Source organism: Cucurbita pepo, chromosome 2 (genome assembly GCF_057944985.1).
Source record: "Cucurbita pepo subsp. pepo isolate OVF chromosome 2, ASM5794498v1, whole genome shotgun sequence".
Taxonomy (NCBI): domain Eukaryota; kingdom Viridiplantae; phylum Streptophyta; class Magnoliopsida; order Cucurbitales; family Cucurbitaceae; genus Cucurbita; species Cucurbita pepo.
In genome coordinates, this window is record NC_141799.1 from 11400205 (window position 1) to 11422688 (window position 22484).

General features: G+C 38.2%; 1 non-coding gene and 1 pseudogene across 1 annotated transcript; one reads left to right on the forward strand and one right to left on the reverse strand.

Moving 5' to 3' along the window:
- Nucleotides 1-9955: 9955 nt before the first annotated feature.
- On the reverse strand, nt 9956-10049 carry TRNAY-GUA (transfer RNA tyrosine (anticodon GUA)). The gene is made up of 2 exons: nt 10013-10049; nt 9956-9991 (listed from the first exon to the last, which is right to left on the reverse strand). It is a non-coding gene; the product is annotated as a tRNA-Tyr (tRNA).
- Nucleotides 10050-16362: 6313 nt separating this feature from the next.
- LOC147793690 (pectinesterase inhibitor pseudogene) lies at nt 16363-17000 on the forward strand (annotated as a pseudogene).
- Nucleotides 17001-22484: the final 5484 nt, after the last annotated feature.

Consider the following 22484-nt stretch of genomic DNA (forward strand, 5'->3'; position numbering starts at 1 on the left):
TTGCTTCACTATGGATGCTAAAATTATTCAATGTATAATATGACTGGATTTGTTCTGCCATATACTTGGAGATTACTAGATGTATAGTATGCATACACATAATAATCCTATGACACATAGCATTAAGCTCTAAGAACCACTGCCCAAGGAGCAACCGATGTCAATGTCGACGAGGAAATTAGAGAATCTTATAGTCATATTTTTCCAACTCAACCTCAAACAATTAAACCATTTTTTAACCATACTTCTCTTTGGTTCTTAAACTTCTCGATAGGGTATTTATTCATTTTGAGTATCAGCTCTTCCGACTTTCTTTTGGTTTTGTTTTTCTTTCTTTTTTTAAATAGTGTTTCTCAAATATACTCATGATCTTTTCTTTAAATTAGCTAATGTTAGACGCTAACAATTTTCAACACTCCTGCCTTATTATATTATGTTGAAGGTGAGAACATCCTATGTAGCACGAATACGTCGTAAATTGCCTCGACATGCCTTAGAAATGATCAACTTTGCAAGCCCCTCAACCCGGTCTCTACTTACGTGGACCCGAATTACGAAAATTCACCACCATCTCCACCTGAGTTGTTGTTCTTCCTTCCACTTCTTGTACCATGAACTTGCCTCTACTCATTTTTCTTCTTATCGAACCATGTTTTGCAATTGTCATCCCAGCATCATCTTTCACTTCAAATCTCGGTGTCTCATTGAAGCTTACCAATCCTCCTTTTGACCCTGAATTAATAATCCTAAACGAATAAAAATATATTTTAAATAAATAAATTCAAAATACAATGAACGATTAGCAGGTATAGAGCTGAGTTTGGTTAGAGCGTGTGGCGGTTAACCACAAGGTGGAGGGTCAAGCCCCCCCCCCCCCCCTTCTTAGCGATATTGTTTTACTTTTTTGTAAAATAAAAAATGCATTCGTTTATGTTTTTAAACTCTAATTATTTTTTTTCTCTCTTATCTTCTTTTTCTTGTTTGAATGCATAAGCTGCTAGCAATACAGGCTCTTTTTATAGATCTCAGTTACACGCAATCTGAAAGAGGAGAATTGAACTCGACTTTCGTTACGTCATTAGTTGGGATTCTTTCTTCATCGACTCTATCAATGGCTTCGTAGTTTTGTAGGTAAGATGATTAAAACCTCTAATTTTTTTTGTTTTGTCATGTATGTGAATGAGTTAAGTTTGATTGATCGTCCATTACACCCACGATTGAGACTGAAGGAAGAGTTGCAAGATCCCATATTGATTGGGGAGGAGAACGAAACACCCTTTATCATGTGAAAACCTCTCCCTAGCAGACGCGTTTTAAAAATCTTGAGGCAAAGTATGAGAGAGAAAGTCTGAAGAGGGCAATATATGCTAGGGTCTCTCGGTGCTCTCCAATTTTAAAGGTCTCTCGGAGCTCTCCAATTTTAAAGGTCTCTCGGTGCTCTCCAATTTTAAAGGTCTCTCAGTGCTCTCCAATTTTAAAGGTCTCTCAGTGCTCTCCAATTTTAAAGGTCCCAGGTTCTAGTTCGTGAGTCAATAGCGGTACATAATTTCATGTTAATGAGTTATAGGCCTCCTCAGCCCACGATGAAGGTATAGAAACTAGTTTGAATCAAAATGAGTGTGGAGGGAGAGTTGCCCAAATTTTTCAAAAGCTTCCTAGATTTCATTTTCTTTTTTTCTCAAATTTTGATTATTCATAACTTTTTTGGTTAGGTTGGTTTGTTTTTATCTTTTTGGATTCGAGTTCCTTTGGGTTCGTTTCAAGTTTATAGGCACAAAAACTAGGTCATGAACCGACCCAATTTCATTAAAAAAAGAAAAAAAGAAAGAAAAGGCTAGTGGAAGGCCGAATGTTTCCTGTCCCAACGAGCCTCCCTCTAATCATAGGCTTTTCAAGCCCAACGAAAGGAAGAAAACCCTCGTTTATTGCCGGAAGGAGCATGTCACAACATCACTGACATGAAGTAGATTGTGACCTCCACACAAGACAGACAAGGGGTGACCCTCAAGTGACATCTATCTGACCACATGAGTCCCAAGATTATAGATTGTGACCTCCACGCAAGACAGACAAGGGGACCCTCAAGTGACATCTATCCGACCACATGAGTTCCAAGATTGAGAAGTGTCATGATACGAGAGGAGGACAGTGCATCATCCAATGCACCAAGAATGTGCATTTAAGCTAAGACATATGCTAAGTTCGAGAGAGAGATGACACGAGTGTCAAAGACTAAGTTCGAGAGAGAGACGACACGAGTGTCAAAGACAAGCTCGAAGAGGGTTGAGTAGGGATCCAGACAATAACTTCAAAACTCTCCTCGAGATTTTGATATGAATTTTTACATGTGGCTCCTGTTTTAATTAAGGTGGTTGAGATCTCATGTTTATATTAACGTGTTAGTGATACCAAAAAAAAAAAAATCATTTTTTTTTTTTTTGTAAGTTTTTTTTAATAAATGGGTTTTGATATTTATTTAAGAAATTAAATATAGAGAGTTATTTAATTTTTCGTGAAGTGAGACAAATTTTTTTGTGAGAACGTTCTAATATGAAGTACACTTAAATTTTATGAGATGGAAAAATATATTTCTTTTTCTAACATGTACTAACATTTTTCACTATCTTGCATATGTATATTTTTTTTTTCAATTGGGTAGTATTTGTATTATAGGTAGGGTTGCTAAATTGATGACTTTTATCTTTTGAATATCTTGATGTTATAGTATATTGCTTCAGTCTCTGTCATGAAATTGTGTATGATGGTCATAGTTCTCTTAAACTGATACATGGTTAATTCATGTCTCGTACATAAGACCTTGTTCCACTGACTCTTCCATCCCTCCCACTATGTTTTGAAGTAAGGGGGCTTCCATGTAAGGGTTTTCAATGCTTTCAATTGGCGATGTTTCAACTAAAGTCATCTCATATTCAGCTAATGAATTCACCAAATTTAATGTGGAAGGCATAAAGAGTCGCTCTTTGTGAGCATTCAGACACTCGATAGGTCCCTCTTACATATAAAGCAGAACGAGGATGTTAAGGATTATTGGGAGCAGTAGTCCCACAGAGATGATCATGGGTTTAGAGGTAAGAAACACCATCTTCATTGGTGTGAGACTTGCTACGGAAACAAAAAGCAAAGTCATGAGAGTTTATGCTAAAAGTGGACAATGTCAATAGAATCCCAAGTGTTGAATAAAGAAGTTGTGAGCCATTTGAAAGTGTAGTCAAAGTGGTTTAAGTGTCGAGCAAAGGGTGAAGGGGACTCAAAGGAGGCTCTATGGTGTATTCCTCCATGTGGGCAATAGAGTCCGTCGAGCTACCCTCACGCTCATGCCACCGGTTCATATGACTTTATTTGACCCACGGTCTCAATCGTGGGCATCAATTCTTGGATGGGTATCTCATCTAGGTAGCCAGCTAACTATCAATCTTATCAACTTTTGTGACATTCTCACTCATACAAGATTCCAAAAGTCAAAGATCGTCAAAGACTTCTCGTAAATAGAACGTCAGTTCTTCAATCTCAACCAACCATCAAGTCTATAACCCCACTCTTAAAAAACAAAATTTAAAAAAGCGAGGTCAGAGAAAGTTAAATAAAACATCTTAAAATCAATTTGAGAAAGTAACGTTATAAGCTTGCAAGCAATAAGGAACAATAACAACATTCATAGCATATATTATGGGCAGGAAGGATTGACAACCTTCGTATCTCCCTATAGTATTTTGATAACAATCAACTTTGAGAAGTGTAGACATACACATAAATTAAAATGATAAAATAATAAATAACTAACTTACATTGAAGTAAGGTAAAAGGGTTTAGAATGGACATGAGGCAACACCCTTGTCAAGCATCAGTGTGACATCCAACTCTCAATTAACCCATAATGCAGACAGATGCTCAACCTAACAGCCTCGCCCCATGTCCACGAATTCTTTAGACGGTCCAATCTGAGTGCGCTCAACCGAACCTTAATCCACGAAGCAAGCCCAACAAATTGCAGATGCGTGCTCAGAACTAAATGGCTGCAACCCATCCCTCTATATGCTCCTAGCTGCCTCTATCATATGCAATAAGCATGCAGCTCTAGGCTATAATTTGTGTACAACTTCCAATAGCCATTTCCCCTTGCGCTTGACTTGGTGGCTCCAACCGACTCTCCTTTGCTCAACATGGCTAATTGTGGCTCGATTTACCTATTTTAGATCATAAGCATTTTGAACCTATTTAAAGTTCGAAAATGTCAGTGAACTACTATTTTAGCCAATTAAGATTATTTCTCATTGTTTAGGTTTGACTTAGGTTAAGTAACATCGTGGAAGAAAGTGAAATTGGATCACATCAAAGCTAAACCTTTGAATGATTAGATAAGGAGAGCTTAGGAGCACCTACTTAAGCCTAAAATCGTAAGTAAATTTACTATTTGATTGCCTTGAGCATGGTTGGGTCTGTTGTATGAATAACAATACGTGATATTTATGTACATGTTATTGAACTTTTATGTTAATGTAGGTTGATGTGATGTATATACTTCCATGTATGTTGAGTATGGCTAATATGACTTTATGACCACAGTTATGCCTTATGAAATATCATGATATAAAATGTACTATCAATATGATCAAAATACTATGAGTATATATCTTCGACTCATAAAGAATTGAAGTCAAGTTATGCATGCAAGTATTATATGCATCATCTCACTGAACTATGATCATATATTACTTCTCCACTTATGCAATATATAGACACATACACCTACATTATTATTCACGTATCTTTCTCTTTCGTTGGGTTTTAGTAGCTTAAGATACGCTTGGCCATAGTCAAGCCTAGGTGGTACCTCAAAAAGATCTAGGAATAGTAAGAGACTGATAGGCCAAAGGGGTTTACGTCTCGTAAAATGACAACTTGTTGTGGCAAGCCCGCCTATGCATACCATGGGATGAGGAAATTTGGAAGGATATTATCACTAAAGCCCACTATATGTCTTATACGTTCTACCCTAAAAGTATGAAGATGTATGAGGGCTTAAAAATTACTTACTAGTGGCACGGAATGAAGAATAATTGAGTGCGTAGGTCAATGTCTGACCTATCAATAGGTAAATAAACCGAGATAGAGACCTTCGGGGTTGTGGCAACTGCTAATGCTGATCTATGGAAGTGGGAAGACGTGATTATTGACTTTATCTTGGATTTGCCAAACACCAAGCAGAATTACACAATCATTTGGGTCATTCAAAGATATGTGGACCAAGACAACTCACTTCATTCCTAGAAAAATCACATACCAAGTGGACAGGTACACTCAGTTGTATGTTAAAGAGATAGCCCATCATCACAGTATTGCAATTTTCATCACGTGAGATTAGGAAACAAGGTTCACCTCGCACTTCTAGAAGAGTCTACATAAGATGTTGGGTATGTAACTGAGGTTAAGTACGACTTTTCATCCACATATGCATGGATAAACTGAGAGGTCGAACTTGATTCTAGAGGACATGTTGAGGACATTGTGCTATAGACTTTGCTGGTTGTTGGGATGAACACTTGTACTTAATGGAGTTTGCTTATAATAATAGCTACATGTGACTATGTAGATTGCCCCCTTAGAGACTCTATACAAGTGTAGGTGTCAAACTTCTATCTTCTAGGAAGAGGTAGGTGAGCAACAACTTCTAGGGTCGGAGTTGGTTTAGATTATTAATGCAGTAGTGCAAAAAATCAGATAAAGAATACTGAAGGCACAAAGCGGGCAAAAGCACTACGAAGACACTCGTAGGAAGGAACTTGAGTTTGTTACTGGTGATCATGTCTTTTTCAAAGTTGCACCTATGATACGGGTGTTGAAATTTGGGAGAAGGGCAAGTTGAAGACAAGATTTGTAGGTCTCTTTGAGATCCTAGAGAATATAGGACTAGTGGCATACAAATTAGCACTACCACTTACACTTGTCACCGTGCATAACGTGTTCCATATGTTTATACCGTAGAAGTATACCCCAGACTCTTCATATGTTATCGAACATGAGTCACTTTTCTTTAGAGAGGATTCTTCATATGGGAGAAGTCGATGAAGATACTAGTTAGAGATGTGAAGCTGGTGCATAACAAGCAAATTGTCTTGGTCATGGTCTTATGATGGAACCATGGGAATGATGAAGCCAGTTAAAAAAGAGAGGATAAAGAAAACAAAGAATAAAAAAGAAAGAGAAAAGAAGAGGTTAGGGTTTTGGAAAGAAAGTTAAAGAAAACAATATTCCACCACTAGATTCGATGACTTGGAGTCATTTTTTACCGAGCTTTCTTCATGAAAATTGCTCATAACGTTTTGGTCTAATGATCTAGACTTTTGAATCACAAGAATGTGTTAAGAAAGGTACGATAAAACAATTTTGAAAATTTAAAAATAACACAACATTAAAAGATAAAATCAAATATATTTATTATTTTGGAAGGATTGTTTGAGTATTAATATAAAATCGGGGACCAAGGTAGGAGATACCAAACAAACTATAGCCAAAATACCAAAAGAACTGACTCTCTAGAATGACCTTCCTCTGTGGTCGCATAACTCCCGAATGCTTCCCACGTCAACCAATCAGCTGATCACTTGAGAAAAAAAAAGTAATATCTGGTGAGCATAAAAATAGTTGGTAAGTAGCCTACCGTAGGCTTTTAAACATCCATGACCTAGTAAGTTACCATGAGCTTTAATTTGGACTCTAGGAAATTCATGCATAAGCTTCTACACCTAATCTAGACTCTAGGAAGTTCATGTACAAGCTCCTACACCTAATGCTCCTACACCTATCTAAGCTTCTGGATTGTCTAGAAGTTCCTAAGTCAGTTTTCGTGTGTATTACAAACCCAATAAAGGTTTGGAGGTTGTTCACCTAACCTAGTGTCGCACAATCACCTGAACGACCTAACTGAGCTTTGCGGTGAACCAACTTGTTTGATCTTCTTATTTAGCGGCTTATATTGATTAGGAAGTGAAGCACTGGTATCCTAAATTGAAGAGGAGCAACCTCCACAAACATGCCGACATGAAAGACGATATGGCGTCATGAGACTTGAATATCATTTGTGAAAGCATAGCTAGCAACCCCTCCACAAGACCATAACATCACAATGAAGTGGGGGAGCAACCTCGTGTGTTGACTAACTACCGAGTTTACCTGTGTGGTCTATAGCACTTGTGACGAGTTTATGAACAAAGACCTTGTTCAGAGATCCCTAACTATTTCTACACCCGATAAGGCACTAATGAAACTGAGACAAGCTTGACATCACTGAGTTGTACTACAAGAAATTGGAAGTGGTCTCGACTTTTGTGATATCTTCACGACTACTAATAGACATGGTAAGCTACAACAATTTGTGGGTGTGTGAGTATGATTGATCTTTCTCCCACTTCCGCTACAACAATTTGTATTAGAGCATTTTGGTTGTGACATTAAGGTACCACAATTAGTATCAATAGAGTCAGGTTTCGACATTTGTGGTATTGTGAAAGACTTAACCTCATCGGCCACCAGGCGTTCTCAAACTCAGCATCAATTGTCGAAGATAAGTTTCTCATTGCAAGCTTGCTTATTTGTTTTCAGAATTTGTTTTTTGGAAATCATACTTCCAAGAATTGTGAATATCTCCATCCATTCAAATTTTGTTGGTTTTGGTCGCTTAATTTAATCTTCAGCTTGCTTAACTTGATATAAAAATTGTTTTCTTGCATGGAGATTTGGAAGAAGAAATATATACGACACAGTGAGTTGGTTTTCGAGTAGTGTAGATTAAAGAAATCTATGTATAGGCTGAAACAATCTCCTCGTCAATGGTATATGAATTTTGATCACTTCATGGGGGAGCATAAGTACACTCATAGTCAATTTGACAATTGTGTGGCTTGTTTATCTATTTGATCTTGTATGTTGATGATATGTCAATTGCTTCCGAGAGACAAGTGGAGATTGATAAGTAACGATCAATTAGTGGTTATCTGTCCACTATGGCTAGTGGACCTATTTGTTGGCGTTCAAAATTATTGTCTACTGTTGCATTGTCTACCACCGAAGCAGAGCATATGACAGTCACTATAGCTTTTAAAGAACCTAGATTCATGGTTTGGTGACTTAGTTATTTCTCGGGAACAAATAGAAGCGTTTTGTGATAGCCAGAGTGCTATTTGTTTGTCGAAGAACCAAGTCTATCATGCTCGTATAAAACATATTGATGTCTGATTTCATTTTGTTCGAGAATTGTTGATGAAGGGGACATTTGTTTATTGAAAATTGGAACCGCTAATAATGTCGCGGATATGTTGACAAAGGTAGTTACTCCTGAAAAGTAGTTGGTTGACTTGGTGGCAGCCAAATAAGTTATATTCTTGGAGATCTTCTACCAAGGTGGAGATTATTCAAGACTTGGTTCATTAATACTTTTGGTACATTCCCCGCTTTGATTCATGGATCTATTGGATTCATTTGGTTTATCTCCCATATTGGTACATTATCTCATATTAGTACTTGAATCATCTCTAGTGATGCTTTGATTCATATATGAGAATTAGTATTGCTATGTTTATATAAAAGTTTGTCTAACATTGTTTAAGACTTGGAGTCATTGTCATTTTGTATTTGACTCGAGGCAATGGGAAGAACTTTGTAACAGAGAATTTGCAGTGTGAGAGTGTGAGATACACTTGTAAACACTTTGGTTAGGGATTAGCTATCACCCGTGGATGTAGGGAAATTTCTTACTTCCGAACCATGTAAATCTTTGTGTCTCTTTGTTTAATTTATATTTGTGGGTGTGTGAGTACGATCGATCTTGCCTCCGCTTCCGTCACAACAATTGATACCAAAGAATTTTGGTTGTGACATTTTACGAGTGGTTTACAATCTTGATAATTCTTAAAAATAATATAAGGGTAGACTTATTTTATCACAATCCACCCCCTTTTGGAGCAAGCGTCCTCGTTGGCACGGAGAGGTTTTCGTACCCTTACAAGGAATGTTTGGTTCCCCTCTCCAACCGATGTGAGATCTCACAATCCACTTCATTGCTACGGAGAGGTTTCCACAAGAAATGCTTGGTTCCCATCTCCAACCGATGTGGGATCTCACAATCCACCTTGATGGCGCAGAGAGATTTCTACACCCTTATAAGGAATGTTTGGTTCTCCTCTCCAACAAATGTAGGATCACACACTCCACCTCCCTCGGGACCCAGCGTTCTCGCTGACATAGAGGAGTTTCCACACCCTTATAAGGAATGTATGGTTCCCCTTCCCAACTGATGTGGGATCTCACAATCCACCCCCTCAGAGGCCCAACATCCTCGCTGGCACACTGCCCGGTGTGTGACTTCGATACCATTCGTAATAGCCCAAACCCACAGCTAGCAGGTATTGTCCGCTTTAACCTGTTACGTATCACCGTCAGCCTCATGGTTTTAAAACGCGTCTGTTAAGGAGAGGTTTCCACACCTTTATAAGGAATGTTTCGTTCTACTCTCCTTTCCAACCGAGGTAGAATCTCACAGTTAAACACCAAACTTTATCCATATACCTAAACCCATTAGATTATTTCTTGAACATGATCCACCCATTTGTCAACTACATATTGTTCAAAATTACATTAATAAACTTAGATTTATCATATAATAAATAGTGTTAAATTGCATATAAAATAATCAAAATTATTATTAAAAATAAAATATTTAACCACGAGATTTTATGGCATAAAGCCCAACCGATCAGACAAGTTACGGGTGTACATGGGGTTGAGAGAATTTTTTGGAACAACCCAAAAGTTCGGGTTGGTTGGATTGGAAACCCAACCTAACCCGAAAATTTTCACAACCTAACCCTTTGTTGGATTCAAGTTGTTTGATTTGTTAAAAAAAAAAAATAGTTGGGAATACTTGCATGGATATTAAAACTCCGACCTGTTGGATTTGAACCAGCAACCTAAGGATGGCTTTGGGATTCTTCAACCACTACAGTCCTCCGCTCTACCAACTGAGCTAAGGTCGGACTTGTATAAGAATCATATACCATAATATAAACAAAATCGACAAAATTAATATATATAAAAAAAAACTAAAATAATAAAAATATCTGTAAGCCGTTAACAATTTCAGTAAACTCCAACATCATTTTGGTCGTGGTATTTATACAACATTTGGAACCTCCCATTGAAATTTTTTGCTTTCATAAAGAACTTGATTTGTATTGGGTTTTACAATTTAAAACCCATTTAGATCCAAACATATGATTTCTTAAAGTGCCTTCAATGGGTTTGAATACATATGTGTAGGTGCCAAATTCTCTTACATATGATAATACAAGAGCTTTAATCCATTCTTGAAGAATTTGTGCAAGAACCAAGGTGAAGTTAGATAGGTTGTAGCTCGCCCTAAGAATTTGTTCAAGAACCTGGTTTGACACACACATAGGCTTTGGGCCATGTGTCGGGGTGCTTGTCCTTCGAGACCTGCTTTGTGTTGGATGAACACAACTCTCCACAATGGTATGATATTGTCAACTTTGAGCATAAGCTTTCATGGTTTTTCTTTGGGCTTCCCCGAAAGGCCTCAAACCAATGGAGATAGTATTCCTGGATTATAAATCCATGATCATTCCCTAAATTAGCGGATGTGAGACTTTTATCCAACACCTCCCCTCGAACAAAGTATGCCTCCCCTTAATCGAACCTCGACTCTTTTTTCTTTTGGAGTCCTTTTGTAAGAACCCAAATCCACCGCTAGCAGATATTGTCCTCTTTGGGCTTTCCCTTTCGGGCTTCCCCTCAAGGCTTTAAAACGCGTCCCCAACAAATGTGGGACATCACAATCCACCCCCCTACCTCGACTCTTTTTTCTTTTGGAGTCCTTTTGTAAGAACCCAAATCCACCGCTAGCAGATATTGTCCTCTTTGGGCTTTCCCTTTCGGGCTTCCCCTCAAGGCTTTAAAACGCGTCCCCAACAAATGTGGGACATCACAATCCACCCCCCTTCGAGGCCCAGCGTCCTCGCTGGCACTCGTTCCTTTATCCAATCAATGTGGGACTGCCCCCAAATCCACCCCCCTTTGGGGCCCAGCGTCTTTACTGGCACACCGCCTCGTGTCTACCCCCCTTCGGGGAACAGCGAGAAGGTCGGCACATCGTCCTGTGACTGGCTCTGATACCATTTGTAACGACCCAAATCCACCGCTAGCAGATATTGTCCTCTTTGGGCTTTCCCTTTCGGGCTTCCCCTCAAGGCTTTAAAACGCGTCTGCTAGGGGAAGGTTTCCACACCCTTATAAAGGGTGATTTGTTCTCCTCCCCAACCAATGTGGGACATCACACCTTTGTTCGACATTTGAGGATTCTATAGACATATCTAAGTTTAAGGCATGACTCTGATACTATGTTAGAATGAACACGACTCTCCACAATGGTATGATATTGTCCACTTTGAGCATAAGCTCTCGGGTTTTACTTTGGACTTCCCCAAAAGGCCTCAAACCAATGGAGATAGTATTCCTCGATAATAAACTCATGATCACTCCCTAAATTAGGTGACGTGGGACTTTCATCCAACACTTTGCACCTATACAACTCGTTGCTTCACTATGGATGCTAAAATTATTCAATGTATAATATGACTGGATTTGTTCTGCCATATACTTGGAGATTACTAGATGTATAGTATGCATACACATAATAATCCTATGACACATAGCATTAAGCTCTAAGAACCACTGCCGAAGGAGCAACCGATGTCAATGTCGACGAGGAAATTAAAGAATCTTATAGTCATATTTTTCCAACTCAACCTCAAACAATTAAACCATTTTTTAACCATACTTCTCTTTGGTTCTTGAACTTCTCGATAGGGTATTTATTCATTTTGAGTATCAGCTCTTCCGACTTTCTTTTGGTTTTTTTTTTTCTTTCTTTTTTTAAATAGTGTTTCTCAAACATGATCTTTTCTTTAAATTAGCTAATGTTAGACGCTAACAATTTTCAACACTCCTGCCTTATTATATTATGTTGAAGGTGAGAACATCCTATGTAGCACGAATACATCGTAAATTGCCTCGACATGCCTTAGAAATGATCAACTTTGCAAGCCCCTCAACCCGGTCTCTACTTACGTGGACCCGAATTACGAAAATTCACCACCATCTCCACCTGAGTTGTTGTTCTTCCTTCCACTTCTTGTACCATGAACTTGCCTCTACTCATTTTTCTTCTTATCGAACCATGTTTTGCAATTGTCATCCCAGCATCATCTTTCACTTCAAATCTCGGTGTCTCATTGAAGCTTACCAATCCTGCTTTTGACCCTAAATTAATAATCCTAAACGAATAAAAATATATTTTAAATAAATAAATTCAAAATACAATGAATGATTAGCAGGTATAGAGTTGAGTTTGGTTAGAGCGTGTGGCTATTAACCACAAGATCGGAGGGTCAAGCCCCCCCCCCCCCCCCCTCTCTTAGCTATATTGTTTTACTTTTTTGTAAAATAAAAAATGCATTCGTTTATGTTTTTAAACTCTAATCCTTCTTAGCGATATTGTTTTACTTTTTTGTAAAATAAAAAATGCATTCGTTTATGTTTTTAAACTCCAATTATTTTTTTTCTCTCTTATCTTCTTTTTCTTGTTTGAATGCATAAGCTGCTAGCAATACAGGCTTTTTCATAGATCTCAGTTACACGCAATCTGAAAGAGGAGAATTGAACTCGGCTTCCGTTACGTCATTATGGGATTCTTTCTTCATCGACTCTATCAATAGCTTCGTAGCTTTGTAGGTAAGATGATTAAAACCTCTAATTTTTTTTGTTTCGTCATGTATGTGAATGAGTTAAGTTTGATTGATCGTCCATTACACCCACGATTGAGATTGAAGGAAGAGTTGCAAGATCCCATATTGACTGGGGAGGAGAACGAAACACCCTTTATCATGTGAAAACCTCTCCCTAGCAGACGCGTTTTAAAAATCTTGAGGGGAAGTCTGAGAGAGAAAGTCCGAAGAGGGCAATATATGCTAGGGACGGATCTAGGCTGTTACCGTTAATAAGTTGGTTCAAGGTGAAACCAATAAATAGCCAACCATTTAATTTGAGAGTTAAATGAATGGTAATGATAGACATGAATTGGATAAGCCTCATCATAGTGAGCTTAATAGAACAACAAGTTGTTATATTAGATATATTAGACAATAAATTGGAAGGTTTATTATTTTCTAATTCATGGAACTTAATGAGAGAAAATAGATTGTGACTAAGCTTTCTCACTTGTTGCCATTGGAATACAATTATAGAAGGAAATACAAAAGACACAAAATAGGAAGATGAGCTAACACTTCAGAATGACCCCTTGTGACCAAACAACTCTCAAATGCTCCCCACCTCAATTCCAACCTACAAACACCTAAAAAAAAAAAAAAAAGAAGGAAAAGGGGGAAAACAAAGAAAAGGGTAAGTATAAAAAAAAACTCAATAAGCAATCTACTCATAGGCTCTTATGGCATCCTCATCCTGGTAGGTCTTATATTTATATAGTTTTCTATGCTCTTGCAGTGAATGTCCAACGCCTTGGATTGAGGTGCTACTTCATAAAGTTTTGATTGGGCAGTAAGGTGTCTTCTAGTCTAAACCTCATTTATGGGAGGTTAGTTGGCGGACCCTCCCACAGGATCATAGAGTCACCAGAGTTTGGGGGAAGCGACCCTTGTGTGCCGGCCAACTATTGGATTAACCTACATGATCCCATGCACCCATCTCAAGAATAGTTTTACATCTAAGTGGTCTTGTTCAAGAAGCATTTGACAATTTTCACAAAGTTGGGACACCTAATTGCATACTCTAGCTGACCTATACCTGGCTCGATAGTACAGTATCGGGTTAAAAACTCGACGGTATGGGTACTGGAGTGGAAACGATAGCGGAGACCCTATTAGCACCATACATATTGCTAACAACTTGAAAAAGTTACCTTTGTTATTCTTAGATATTGTGGAAGCCTACTGGGTTCTTAAGGGCATCTAGACAATTTAAATCTTGTCTCTTGTTTTCAGATGTTTAGGACTAACTGCTCGAGTTATGTCATAGCTCAATACTAGGCTTCTGCTGATGATCTGGACACATTAGTTTAGACTTCCAAGAAATAATTAAATTTCCGAGGAAAATGCCGAACCCAGAAATAGACTGTCTTGAAGTTCGACAACCACCCCAGTCAGAATCGCAATATGCTTGTAATCTTAAATTGTTTTCCGATGGTAGTAGGAGTCCTTGACCAAGAGTACCTTTGATGTATCTCAGAACCTGAAGAGCTGCCTCACAATGTGGTTTTCTTGGTTCATGCATAAATTGACTAAGCATACGAACTGAATAAATATGCCTTGAGTCTTAGTCATTTTTTACTATGCCTTCAAGGAGGCTCGGCTTCTTTTCTTCTAGAGTCTTTTGTTCGACAATTGACTAAGCACGACTAAGTTTAGGGCATGGCTCTGATACCATTGTGGAGAGGTGGATTAAATCTAAGCACGCTCATGGAGGTGGAAGGACATGCGCCGACCCTACGTTAATTGAAGGAAAATCAATGAGGCAACATTTTGCGAGACTTGAAGGTGTGCTTTTGGAGGACAAATGCCACACCAAGAAAAAATAAGAAAATACTAATGCCTTACGTCGCCTGGACTCGAAGCCAAGAACACTTGTGTCGTGAGTGGGGTGCGTGTCAAGTAGTGAAATTGTTTTTGGGAGTTTAAGTTAAATTATGATTAAATTGTGGGCCAATAGCGACTGGCCGTGGTATTTGCACGTGAGCCCGTTGCGAGTGAAATCACGCTTAGAAGCCTTTCCAGCCACGCATGGGGCGCGTGAAGGTGTGTTGAAAGTGATCTTTTGACTATTTTACACCCATACTAATCCTTAAATGACTTGAATTATGACCATCTAGTGAAATTTTTGAAGATTTAGAGAACCGAAAATGACATACCAGAAGAGTGAGCTGTCTTTCTACTCAACATATCGGCCACTATGTTAGCTTTACATGGGTGATAAAGGATCTTTGTATCATAATCCTTCGCAAACTCCAACTATCTCCTTTGTCCCATGTTCAACTCTTTCTACCTGAATAAGATACTTGAGGCTCTTATGGTTTTACCACCTGTACCTTTTCACCATACAAGTAACGTCACCATATTTTTAACGTGAACACCACAGTTGCTAACTCCAAATCGAGGGTTAGGTAGTTACGCTCATATTTCTTTAGCTATTAGGAGCCATATACAATCACTTCTTCATTAACACCAACACGCAACCCCAATCCTTTTCTCGAGGCATCGTTGTACACCATACTTGAACCATAAAATAGTGCTAGCATCAGCGCATACACCAAAAACTCCTTAATCTCTTGAAAAATCTATTCATGTGTCATAGTCCAAAGAAAGACTTACCTTCTTAGTTAACTTTGTCAAGGTTTGAATAAGTCCTAGAAAGAAACCTTACGTCGTAGTTCGCTAACTCCAAAAAACTTCTAAGTTCTCGGACTGAGGATGGTCTGGGTTATCTCATGATTGCCTCTATCCGACCCAGAAAATCCCCGGCTGAGTTAGCTCATGATTGCCTCTAACAAACTTGCAGAAAATTATGGGCTGAGGTTGGTCTCCGTTATCTCATGATTGCCCCGAAATGTTCTATGATTACTAACTTTTCAACATCCCATGATTTTAACCAAGTCGAGCTTGTTGACTTACTAACTTCTCAATGCACGATTCCCACATCCATGATTTTAACCATGTCGAGTTTATTGACTCACATTCCTTACGTCAAAACACACAACGATGGCAATGACTACTTTTCGTGAGGACAACAAAAAATATTGGCAAAACAAATATTTGTCGACGTATTAGCACTATTCATGTACTATATATTCTTCAGGTTATTTATTCAATATTATCCTCTCACATACATGAAAACTATGGTTCAAGATTACATTAATAACCTTGATTTTTTGTTTGTATAATAAATATTATTAGTTTAAGTAGAGGAGAACGGTTATAATCTTACTAAGAAGAGAGTAAAGTTATGACTCTCATGTGTAGTCAGTCAAGGTTAACACGAGAGTGGCACATGGAGCAAGACGGTGTATTGTCTAAAAAAGTGCATGATAACTAAGCCAAGTTTGTGATTGGGTTTAGAGAGAAAAAAGCTTAACCTATTCTGTCTATTTTGTTGGTTTTTCTTTTAATAGCGTTTTACTTAAAATTCTAACGTCAAAGCTATTAAAAGGAATATTTGTGAGTGTATAAATATGTGAACCCTCCCAAAGGATTAATTGAGCAAAACAGACAGAAAAATCAAAATAAAAAATGGCATCTTCTAGTTTTCTTGCAGTCTTTAGGATTGTCCTCTTAGTACTGTTCTTCAATGGGATGGTGCCCATGCAAGCGGCTTCCCAAGACGACATCGTTTCCACCATCTGCAAGAAAACTAGAAACCCTTCTTTTTGCTTTAACGTGTTGAAATCTGCTGGCACTACAGACCTAAAAGGGCTGGCCACTTTCACCCTCAACCTCGCCCACGACAAGGTTGCTCAAACCCGTGCCCTCGCCCAGTCCCTTGCGTCCAAGGCAGCCGATCCCAAGCTTAAAGAGCGATATGCCACTTGTGCTGAACAGTACGACGATGCCGCCGGCGACATCGAGGATGGGAAGAACGACTTGGGGAAAGGTGACTACAATGGCGTCAACATTAAGGCGTCTGCAGCCATGACGGAGGCCGGCGACTGTCTGGACCGCTTCACGCAGCCGCCGAAGGACCCATCGGCGCTGTCTAGCAACGGGAAGACTGTGGAAGATATTTGTAGTATCATCTTGGTTATAGCCAATCTTCTTCTTGGGCGTGCCTAATTCATTTTTCTTCAGCCTTTCTTCATTTTATCCTACAAACTTCTGTACTTGGAATGCCATGAATCGATAATATGTCTGTTTTGAATCCTATAAATTTGGACATCGTCTCCTTTACATTTTAATAATCTGACTAATCTAGGGTCACTCTATAACTCTTAGTGCTCTCCAATTTTAAAGGACTCTTAGTGCTCTCCAATTTTAAAGGTCACAGGTTCTAGTTCGTGAGTCAATAGCGGCACATAATTTCATGTTAATGAGTTATAGGCCTTCTCAGCCCACGATGAAGGTATAGAAACTAGTTTGAATCAAAATGAGTGTGGAGGGAGAGTTGCCCAAATTTTTCAAAAGCTTACTAAATTTCATTTTCTTTTTTTCTCAAATTTTCATTATTCATAACTTTTTTGGTTAGGTTGGTTTGTTTTTATCTTTTTGTATTCGAGTTCGTTTGGGTTCGTTTCAAGTTTATAGGCACAAAAACTAGGTCATGAACCGACCCAATTTCATTAAAAAAAGAAAAAAATAAAAAAAGAAAGAAAAGGCTAGTGGAAGGCCGAACGTTTCCTGTCCCAACGAGCCTCCCTCTAATCATAGGCTTTTCAAGCCCAATGAAAGGAAGAAAACTCTCGTTTATTGCCGGAAGGAGCATGTCACAACATCACTGACATGAAGTAGATTGTGACCTCCACACAAGACAGACAAGGGGTGACCCTCAAGTGACATCTATCTGACCACATGAGTCCCAAGATTATAGATTGTGACCTCCACACAAGACAGACAAGGGGACCTCAAGTGACATCTATCCGACCACATGAGTTCCAAGATTGAGAAGTGTCATGATGGAGGAGGACAGTGCATCATCCAATGCACCAAGAATGTGCATTGAAGCTAAGGCATACGCTAAGTTCGAGAGAGAGACGACACGAGTGTCAAAGACTAAGTTCGAGAGAGAGACGACACGAGTGTCAAAGACTAAGTTCGAGAGAGAGACGACACGAGTGTCAAAGACAAGCTCGAAGAGGGTCGTGTAGGGCTCCAGACAATAACTTCAAAACTCTAGACAATAACTTCAAAACTCTCCTCGAGATTTTGATATGAATTTTTACATGTGGCTCCTGATAGAGACGACACGAGTGTCAAAGACTAAGTTCGAGAGAGAGACGACACGAGTGTCAAAGACTAAGTTCGAGAGAGAGACGACACGAGTGTCAAAGACAAGCTCGAAGAGGGTCGTGTAGGGCTCCAGACAATAACTTCAAAACTCTAGACAATAACTTCAAAACTCTCCTCGAGATTTTGATATAAATTTTTACATGTGGCTCCTGTTTTAATTAAGGTGGTTGAGATCTCATGTTTATATTAACGTGTTAGTGGTACCAAAAAAAAAAAAAAAAAAAACAAAATCATTCTTATTCTTCTTCTTTTTTGTTTTGTTTTGTTTTGTTTTTTTTTTTTTTTTTTTTTTTGTAATTTTTTTTATAAATGGGTTTTGATATTTATTTAAGAAATTAAATATAGAGAGTTATTTAATTTTTCGTGAAGTGAGACAAATTTTTTTGTGAGAACGTTCTAATATGAAGTACACCTAAATTTATGAGATGGAAAAATATATTTCTTTTTCTAACATGTACTAACATTTTTCACTATCTTGCATATGTATATTTCTTTTATCAATTGGGTAGTATTTGTATTATAGGTAGGGTTGCTAAATTGATGACTTTTATCTTTTGAATATGTTGATGTTATAGTATATTGCTTCAGTCTCTGTCATGAAATTGTGTATGATGGTCATAGTTCTCTTAACTGATACATGGTTAATTCATGTCTCGTACATAAGACCTTGTTCCACTGACTCTTCCATCTCTCCCACTATGTTTTGAAGTAAGGGGGCTTCCATGTAAGGGTTCTCAATGCTTTCAATTGGCGATGTTTCAACTAAAGTCATCTCATATTCAGCTAATGAATTCACCAAATTTAATGTGGAAGGCATAAAGAGTCGCTCTTTGTGAGCATTCAGACACTCGATAGGTCCCTCTTACATATAAAGCAGAATGAGGATGTTAAGGATTATTGGGAGCAGTAGTCCCACAGAGATGATCATGGGTTTAGAGGTAAGAAACACCATCTTCATTGGTGTGAGACTTGCTACGGAAACAAAAAGCAAAGTCATGAGAGTTTATGCTAAAAGTGGACAATGTCAATAGAATCCAAGTGTTGAATAAAGAAGTTGTGAGCCATTTGAAAGTGTAGTCAAAGTGGTCAAAGTGGTTTAAGTGTCGAGCAAAGGGTGAAGGGGACCTCAGAGGAGGCTCAATGGTGTATTCCTCCATGTGGGCAATAGAGTCCGTCGAGCTACCCTCACGCTCATGCCACCGGTTCATATGACTTTATTTGACCCACGGTCTCAATCGTGGGCATCAATTCTTGGATGGGTATCTCATCTAGGTAGCCAGCTAACTATCAATCTTATCAACTTTTGTGACATTCTCACTCATACAAGATTCCAAAAGTCAAAGATCGTCAAAGACTTCTCGCAAATAGAACGTCAGTTCTTCAATCTCATTCATAGCATATATTATGGGCAGGAAGGATTGACAACCTTTGTATCTACCTATAGTATTTTGATAACAATCAACTTTGAGAAGTGTAGACATACACATAAATTAAAATGATAAAATAATAAATAACTAACTTACATTGAAGTAAGGTAAAAGGGTTTAGAATGGACATGAGGCAACACCCTTGTCAAGCATCAATGTGACATCCAACTCTCAATTAACCCATAATGCAGACAGATGCTCAACCTAACAGCCTCACCCCATGTCCACGAATTCTTTAGACGGTCCAATCTGAGTGCGCTCAACCGAACCTTAATCCACGAAGCAAGCCCAACAAATCGCAGATGTGTGCTCAGAACTAAATGGCTGCAACCCATCCCTCTATATGCTCCTAGCTGCCTCTATCATATGCAATAAGCATGCAGCTCTAGGCTATAATTTGTGTACAACTTCCAATAGCCATTTCCCCTTGCGCTTGACTTGGTGGCTCCAACCGACTCTCCTTTGCTTGACATGGCTAATTGTGGCTCGATTTACCTATTTTAGATCATAAGCATTTTGAACCTATTTAAAGTTCAAAAATGTCAGTGAACTACTATTTTAGCCAATTAAGATTATTTCTCATTGTTTAGGTTTGACTTAGGTTAAGTAACATCGTGGAAGAAAGTAAAATTGGATCACATCAAAGCTAAACCTTTGAATGATTAGATAAGGAGAGCTTAGGAGCACCTACTTAAGCCTAAAATCGTAAGTAAATTTACTATTGGATTGCCTTGAGCATGGTTGGGTCTGTTGTATGAATAACAATAGGTGATATTTATGTACATGTTATTGAACTTTTATGTTAATGTAGGTTGATGTGATGTATATACTTCCATGTATGTTGAGTATGGCTAATATTTCTTTATGACCACAGTTATGCCTTATGAAATATCATGATATAAAATGTACTATCAATATGATCAAAATACTATGAGTATATATCTTCGACTCATAAAGAATTGAAGTCAAGTTATGCATGCAAGTATTATATGCATCATCTCACTGAACTATGATCATATATTACTTCTCCACTTATGCAATATATAGACACATACACCTACATTATTATTCACGTATCTTTCTCTTTCGTTGGGTTTTAGTAGCTTAAGATACGCTTGGCCATAGTCAAGCCTAGGTGGTACCTCAAAAAGATCTAGGAATAGTAAGAGACTGATAGGCCAAAGGGGTTTACGTCTCGTAAAATGACAACTTGTTGTGGCAAGCCCGCCTATGCATACCATGGGATGAGGAAATTTGGAAGGATATTATCACTAAAGCCCACTATATGTCTTATACGTTCTACCCTAAAAGTATGAAGATGTATGAGGGCTTAAAAATTACTTACTAGTGGCACGGAATGAAGAATAATTGAGTGCGTAGGTCAATGTCTGACCTTTCAATAGGTAAATAAACCGAGATAGCGACCTTCGGGGTTGTGGCAACTGCTAATGCTGATCTATGGAAGTGGGAATACGTGATTATTGACTTTATCTTGGATTTGCCAAACACCAAGCAGAATTACACAATCATTTGGGTCATTCAAAGATATGTGGACCAAGACAACTCACTTCATTCCTAGAAAAATCACATACCAAGTGGACAGGTACACTCAGTTGTATGTTAAAGAGATAGCCCATCATCACAGTATTGCAATTTTCATCACGTGAGATCAGGAAACAAGGTTCACCTCGCACTTCTAGAAGAGTCTACATAAGATGTTGGGTATGTAACTGAGGTTAAGTACGACTTTTCATCCACATATGCATGGATAAACTGAGAGGTCGAACTTGATTCTAGAGGACATGTTGAGGACATTGTGTTATAGACTTTGCTGGTTGTTGGGATGAACACTTGTACTTAATGGAGTTTGCTTATAATAATAGCTACATGTGACTATGTAGATTGCCCCCTTAGAGACTCTATACAAGTGTAGGTGTCAAACTTCTATCTTCTAGGAAGAGGTAGGTGAGCAACAACTTCTAGGGTCGGAGTTGGTTTAGATTATTAATGCAGTAGTGCAAAAAATCAGATAAAGAATACTGAAGGCACAAAGCGGCAAAAGCACTACGAAGACACTCGTAGGAAGGAACTTGAGTTTGTTACTGGTGATCATGTCTTTTTCAAAGTTGCACCTATGATACGGGTGTTGAAATTTGGGAGAAGGGCAAGTTGAAGACAAGATTTGTAGGTCTCTTTGAGATCCTAGAGAATATAGGACTAGTGGCATACAAATTAGCACTACCACTTACACTTGTCACCGTGCATAACGTGTTCCATATGTTTATACCGTAGAAGTATACCCCAGACTCTTCATATGTTATCGAACATGAGTCACTTTTCTTTAGAGAGGATTCTTCATATGGGAGAAGTCGATGAAGATACTAGTTAGAGATGTGAAGCTGGTGCATAACAAGCAAATTGTCTTGGTCATGGTCTTATGATGGAACCATGGGAATGATGAAGCCAGTTAAAAAATAGAGGATAAAGAAAACAAAGAAGAAAAAAGAAAGAGAAAAGAAGAGGTTAGGGTTTTGAAAAGAAAGTTAAAGAAAACAATATTCCACCACTAGATTCGATGACTTGGAGTCATTTTTTACCAAGCTTTCTTCATGAAAATTCTTATAACGTTTTGGTCTAATGATCTAGACTTTTGAATCACAAGAATGTGTTAAGAAAGGTACGATAAAACAATTTTGAAAATTTAAAAATAACACAACATTAAAAGATAAAATCAAATATATTTATTATTTTGGAAGGATTGTTTGAGTATTAATATAAAATCGGGGACCAAGGTAGGAGATACCAAACAAACTATAGCCAAAATACCAAAAGAACTGACTCTCTAGAATGACCTTCCTCTGTGGTCGCATAACTCCCGAATGCTTCCCACGTCAACCAATCAGCTGATCACTTGAGAAAAAAAAAGTAATATCTGGTGAGCATAAAAATAGTTGGTAAG